The sequence below is a fragment of the Pecten maximus genome, chromosome 2 (assembly GCF_902652985.1).
Source record: "Pecten maximus chromosome 2, xPecMax1.1, whole genome shotgun sequence".
NCBI lineage: Eukaryota > Metazoa > Mollusca > Bivalvia > Pectinida > Pectinidae > Pecten > Pecten maximus.
In genome coordinates, this window is record NC_047016.1 from 26,500,721 (window position 1) to 26,507,561 (window position 6,841).

Consider the following 6,841-nt stretch of genomic DNA (forward strand, 5'->3'; position numbering starts at 1 on the left):
TTTTGATGGATTAGAAACAGGTACCGGATGTTATATTGTTAAACAAAGTAACACACTTCACCTTATTATGAGTCTCCAAAGTTTCCTTTTATATAAGGATGAATAAACAATGCAGTGCATCCGACGGCATTCTATCTTACCCGCCTCCCATTGAACATTTCAGTCTGATAAGCGACCATTATTAGGACGGTGTAACAATGTATCATTTTCCTATCTTCGGTGTTAATTAAATCTTTTTCTATACTGCGGGTGTCATTTGGGGTGTTAATTAGATCTTTTTCTATACCGTAGATGTCGTTTTTTGGTGTTAGATATATTTCTATACGGTGGGTGCCATTTAGCGGTGTTAATTAGATATATTTTTATATCTTGAGTATCATTTATAGGTATTAATTAGATCTTTTTCTATACCGTGGATGTCATTTTTGGTGTTAATAATATATTTTTCTATACGATGGGTGTCATTTGCTGGTGAAAATTAGGTATATTTCAATACGTGGGTACCATTCTAAGTATTTTTGCGAGAAGTAGTGTATACATTGTCGGTGATGTAACATCTTTAAATGTTAAAGGGATAATTTAGTGAGTGTGTACACTTAGATTACAAAATTGTCAGCATTCAGTTCAATGCTTCAAGGATCGTTCTACGTCGACCTCGACATTTGGACAATATTTCGCAATCGTGTCAGTCCACGGACCGTCCAAGTGTTTGAGTTTGCCACAGGATCATCGTCCTCAGTGGATGCGACAGTGTAAATGTAAAACAAAAAAGTAGCTTATCTCACTACAGGCTTCAAATGTATCATTCTCCAAGGATACTGACCATATGTCGATATTATCAGGAGTAAGGTATACCTTCCGGTTGATAACATATTGTTCCGTTATTTAATTTGGGTACTTTTTGTGACTTCCTAATCAGTTCCAATCAAGTTAAGACGAAGCCTGTCTGATGTCTCCTTGATTAAGGCCGTTCAACAGTCTTAACGGACGTGTTGATTTGTGTAAGAGACGAAGCCTTATTTGTTACGTCTGTGTTACTGAGGTCTTGATAAAGGCCGTTCAGCAGCAACAGACTTGTTCCTGTGCGTTGTGAGACGAAGTCTGACATTAGTTACGTCTTTGTTACTGAGGTCCATTCATCACCTCTAACGGACGTGTTCCTGTACATGCGTTGTGAGACGAAAGCCTCATTTTTAACGCCTGTGTTACTGAGGTCTCAATAAAAGTCGTTCAGCCCTTCCGGACGTGTTCCTGTGTGCCGGAGACGAAGCCTCATTTGTTACGTCTGTGTTACTAAGGTCTTGATAAAGGCCATTCAGCAGTCACGGACGTGTTCCTGTGCGGTGTGAGACGAAGTCTGACATAAGTTACGTCTGTATTACATGAGGTCTCGATAAAGGTCGTTCAGCAGCACTAATATTTCACTGTGTGCCGGGAGACGAGGTCTGACAGTTGTTACATCTGCGTTTCTAAGGTCTCGAGAAAGGCTGTTCAGCACCCTTAACTGACGTACTCCTGTGTGCCGAGAGACGAAAATAAACGCATTGGGAGGCAAATTATTTTAAAACGAATGCAATACCTCTCATGAAAGTCAGTTAATAATCGATCAATTACCTGTTGACAGAAAAATCGAGACAAAGCATTATGTTATACGAAGTATGTTGTTTGTTGGTTCAGACTTGACCACGGCCCAGAAATTCTATGAGAGCTTATCATAGACCATCATTATCGTAATATTAAGATGGCGGACCAAGACGATAATCAAAAGTAGTTGTGCACTTTAAACTATAAAATAATTTATTTATATTTACACTCTGACAGAGAAAAGTACAAAGTCTAACTCAAATAGAGTTAAAATCTACGGAAATTTAATCAACTGCTGGATATGTATATTGACCTTCTACCGTGTACTATAGGCACCTATATGTAGTTACTGACTGTACTAATTAAATCAATCAGTATACAAAAGTATACTCAGATAAGGAGGGGAATTAGCTCAAGTGGTAGAGCGCTCGCTTAGCATGTGAGAGGTACCGGGATCGATACCCGGATTCTCCAAAATTTTGTTTTCTGTTGTTTTTTTTATGACATAATATGATATATTGTGTCAATAACAGACTCCCCCCCCCCCCCCCCCCCCCCCCCCCCCCCCACACACACACACACACACACACACACAATTACATTGTATTCTCTCATTTCATGGTCTGGTATCATTGATATTTTTAATATTGTTATACTGTTCAGTTGTAATGTAATATTCAAGTTAGGGCTAATACAGAGAAAAAACATGTATGTAAAAGAGAAAGGTATGTAGATGTCATCGTGAAAATATTATTAATAAGGGAATTAGCTCAAGTGGTAGAGCGCTCGCTAATACATGTACATGTTTCTCAAGTATTTTGTTGCTGACAACAAACTTTTTGTGGAAAAATGAAGAGCTTAACCCTAAGTAAAATTGTTCTACACTGTATGCTTTATAATTATGAATATCATGATGAATCCATTATTTGTAATGTATGATATGATATTAGTATGAAGGTATTGTCTCAGAATGTGTACTTAAGATGTGGGATTAGCTCAAGTGGTCGAGCTTTAAAGCTCTATCACTTTAGCTAAGTCCCCTCAGTGGCACTCATGCATAAGTGAGCAGAGACCTATATACTAATATATAGGTCTCTGAAGTGAGTAAACTTGTTATGAATTTGAATTTGCTTGTTTTAATTTGCAATTAATTCGTATCACTCGTATTACGTTTCGCTACTGCACATCAAGAAGTAATTGACATTTTGAGGCTTTATATGAAAAAATACATCAAAAGTAATCACGTATTTAGTTTCACTAGGAAAAAAATATTTGGAGAATCCGGGTATCGATCCCGGTACCTCTCACATGCTAAGCGAGCGCTCTACCACTTGAGCTAATTCCCCTCACATGCTAAGCGAGTTCTCTATCAGTTGAGGTAATTCCCCTTCTTATCAGCCATCACGCTGTACAGATACGGGTCGCCTCTCGCACAAACCTTAATACATGTGTAATGTGACAATCTACATTATACATTGTAAATAAAAAATAAATCGTACCTTGGCCTTTTGAATTAGTATTTATCAGGCCAAGGTACGATATATTTTTTTTTACAAATTAAGCATGCGATTATAATATAATAATTTACTCGTCTATAATGTAACATTTTAATTAAAAACATCATAATCATGTCCACAAGGACCTGCGAACATGATATCATACTTGTGACATCAGATGGTGTTGTAGGCAATTACTAATAACATACATGTAGCATGGTGTGGTAGGCAATTACTAATAACATACATGTAACATGGTGTGGTAGGCAATCACGAATAACATACATGTAACACCAGATGGTGTGGTAAGTAATTCCCGATGAAATACATGTGATAGATACATAATCAAAAGTTACCGATCAATTTGATATGATTGATAATGGAATGTTGACATGGTGATGTCTACAAATTCTTTCTTTGTGCTCAATAAGGAGATGGAAGTACGGAAATACAAATCACAAGTATACAGAATTGCATTTGTTTTATGTAATACGAACGTGACATGTGACTGTGACAAAGTTGTTTGATTGGTTGAAAGTTCCTATCTGTGGTTTTAGTCTTTGTTTCTTTGTGTTTCGGTACATTTGAATTTCGACGTCATTGAAGCAGGAGCTATGTCTTCGAATTCATCTGTCACCATATAGAGTCGTATTCCTGTATTGGTAAGTTTGATATCTTTCTTTAGTTGTTTTGCCCTGTTTCTGTTTCTGTAAGAATGATATTTGAAAGTTATAAGTGATAAGATCATGTTTTCCATATTTTTAATACTTTGAATAAATATACGTATATGTACTGTACACGGTTATCGTACAGCAGAGATATTTTTTATAAATGTAATAGTGTTCATATTGAAACTATTGTACAAGTGTGAAAACTATACTTTATTATTGTAGTTCACATCTGTTGTGCGGTATATGACGATCATGGGAGTGAGCATTGTTTAGCCTCACGTTGATGCACTATACGTGTTGTAAGTGTGTGATTTTATATTACCAAGTAATCGTCATTATCTGTGATATTTTATCGTGTTAACGTTGTGTTGGAAATATTATTCATTTATATGTAATTGTACGCGTGAACTATTGTTGGATGACAGCTGTATGGTTTGTGAATGAAACTAATTATGTTTTATTTATGTATGTTTCAGAACGTGGGTTTTTGAGTAATAATAAAACCTTTGAAATCAAACGAACCCAGCGGCATTGTCATCATTTTAAGACATATTACACCCCGCTACATTTATAAGAGGCATAGACAATCTCTTATTTTGGTTCATCTTGTGTTATCAAAATAAAATGAAATAAATGAACTGATCATGTATCAAAAACGTCTAAAGTATTACAATTAGTATTTAGTTAACTGCCTACCCAAACAAATGTGTACGTTTATAGAATGTAATTACCTAAACATGATCAACAGGTTTTGTGTTGTAATGTAGAGTAGTGAGAAAGAAAAGGAGACTGAAGAAAATCGTGATGTATAGTAATGTTTTATTCATTATTCCATCCCTACCCGTGTCGGTCTGTGATTCTCGGGAAGCTGAGAACTTAGGCCGATATGTGTTTTCGTGTTTGTGTTCTTGGACAACCTAACAGCTCAATTGCTCTGGGTCGCAAGCCATTAACATCTTAGATAAAGACATAACGAACAAGCAAACAAACAAATAATAATGATAATAACGATGATAATAGCACATGTAAAACAATTATGATTCATTTGGAACATAATGTCTAATGCTGGTAGTGTACATAGACTCTTTACCTTACATTTGAGTCGGTAAAACACTATGAAAACCTGTCAAAGTCTGTACTCACTGTCTGCCTCAGAATGTGTACTCGTAGTCAGGTGGGGAATTAGCTCAAGTGGTAGAGCGCTCGCTTAGCATGTGAGAGGTACCGGGATCGATACCCGGATTCTCCAAATTATAATTTTTCGTTTTATGACATAAACAATAATTTTATATTGCACTTTTCGGTATACATCTATTGGCACTTATGTTCAGAGTTATACACTTACCAATGAAATATATTCTACTTAAATACCGGATTTCTTATTTTACTTTAAATTGGTTTTTATAATGTATGACTCACGTAAAAATGACATAATCTCTGTATCACGGTTTGCTTTTCGACCTTTAAATAAATCTATATGTATTGTTAAATTGTTAATGTAATATTAAAGTTTAAATAAAAAGGAAATGTCGATTTTTCAAATAAGAAACAAACTTAAATGTCAGTGTGGAAACCATGGTAACAGGAGAATACGTTCAAGTGGTACAGCGCCCGCGTAGCATGCGAGAAAATTGTTTTAAATATTTTTCTTTGTATGGTAACATAATTTACCCCTTTTTGTTTTTAAAATGCGGATTACAGACAATCAATCGAACACTTTACCACTTAGTTAGATTCTTTCGGTGAATGTCAAGACTTTTTGAGACTTTATATATTTGTTAAACAAAATACAATTACGTCATACTTAAACACGTAATGAATATGTTAAAAATATATTTTGGAGAATCCGGGTATCGATCCCGGTACCTCTCACATGCTAAGCGAGCGCTCTACCACTTGAGCTAATTCCCCTGGTTATAAACAATAACTGCTTGGAGCAATTGGATAAATGTACAAGGTTTACGTAGATATATATATATATATATACTGTGTTTCTGGGGAGGCGTTATATAGTAATTAATCTCTTCCTATATAATCCCTTACTGCCACGTATATTTGTTGTATATATATTTACATTGAATCCTATATCACATGTATTTGGAACAAATTATAAGGTCACGCACATTCTATATTGACAATGATTTAGTCATTTGTTTCAGGTTACATGTTCGTTGTGTACTATATTGTAAGTACTATCCATAATAGGTATTGTACGGGAGCCCATTGGTGCCAAATGTAATCTGTAAAACAACAAATATCTTTAAGGGGCATCTAAACAGCAAATCCAGTCAAAACATTGATATTTTACAGGCCTATAAATCCCTATTATGGTGCAATGTCACAGAAGTAGCATGATGAACTTTTAGTATGTATCATGGCAAACCGTGGGACTTGCTGTTGACATGTAATTTGTTAAGCTGTTTGTAAATTTCAACAAAACGTAAGAAAAATGCATGTTTCAGGGGGACATAATTAACTCATTTGTATCCCATATATTACACAAACTTGCCATGTCGTTTTGCTCACAAGTGTCTAAAGCACAAAATAGGAGCATTGGTTTGACCAGCTTTGACGTTATTATATGTATAAACGCTGTTTTTATTTTGACCTTGAATTGCAAATGGCGGTCGTGAATGATATCACACAAATACAGCATATAAGGAGGTATTTAAAACATTAAAAATGCTCTTATTAGACAATATAAAGTATTGTTGAAGTGGCAAGAAGACTACTTTTATGAAAAAATGTTCAACCGTTGAGTTTGGGGTAAAATATGCCTATTTCTGAAAAAGGCTGCAAACCAGTTTAACAAATTGACTTTAAAATGTTCTTCTTACTATGATGAGATGTCTTAGATGTATGATATAGGAGTATTGTTATTAACTGAAATGCCCCCCTTTAAGCCATATTTGTGTAAAATAAAAAATTTTCACAGCCGCCATTTGCATTCCAAGGTCAAAACAAAATAAGTGTTTATACGTACATACAGTAAAATCCGGTCAAACAAATGCTCCTACCCTGTGCTATATACACTTATATTTATCATTGTATGGCACTGCCACTATATAACCCTACCAATTCAGTTGCGAG

At 35.2% G+C, this 6,841-nt stretch overlaps 1 long non-coding RNA gene and 4 other non-coding genes across 5 annotated transcripts; 3 read left to right on the forward strand and 2 right to left on the reverse strand.

Moving 5' to 3' along the window:
- The first annotated feature begins 1,985 nt into the window (after positions 1-1,985).
- Positions 1,986-2,058, forward strand: Trnaa-agc. Its single transcript has one exon. It is a non-coding gene; the product is annotated as a tRNA-Ala (tRNA).
- Positions 2,059-2,857: 799 nt separating this feature from the next.
- Trnaa-agc lies at positions 2,858-2,930 on the reverse strand. Its single transcript has one exon. It is a non-coding gene; the product is annotated as a tRNA-Ala (tRNA).
- Positions 2,931-3,578: 648 nt separating this feature from the next.
- Positions 3,579-4,272, forward strand: LOC117321658. Its single transcript, XR_004531391.1, has 3 exons — positions 3,579-3,742; positions 3,974-4,050; positions 4,228-4,272. It is a non-coding gene; the product is annotated as an uncharacterized LOC117321658 (long non-coding RNA).
- A 655-nt stretch (positions 4,273-4,927) lies between these two features.
- Positions 4,928-5,000, forward strand: Trnaa-agc. Its single transcript has one exon. It is a non-coding gene; the product is annotated as a tRNA-Ala (tRNA).
- A 589-nt stretch (positions 5,001-5,589) lies between these two features.
- Trnaa-agc lies at positions 5,590-5,662 on the reverse strand. The gene has a single exon. It is a non-coding gene; the product is annotated as a tRNA-Ala (tRNA).
- Positions 5,663-6,841: the final 1,179 nt, after the last annotated feature.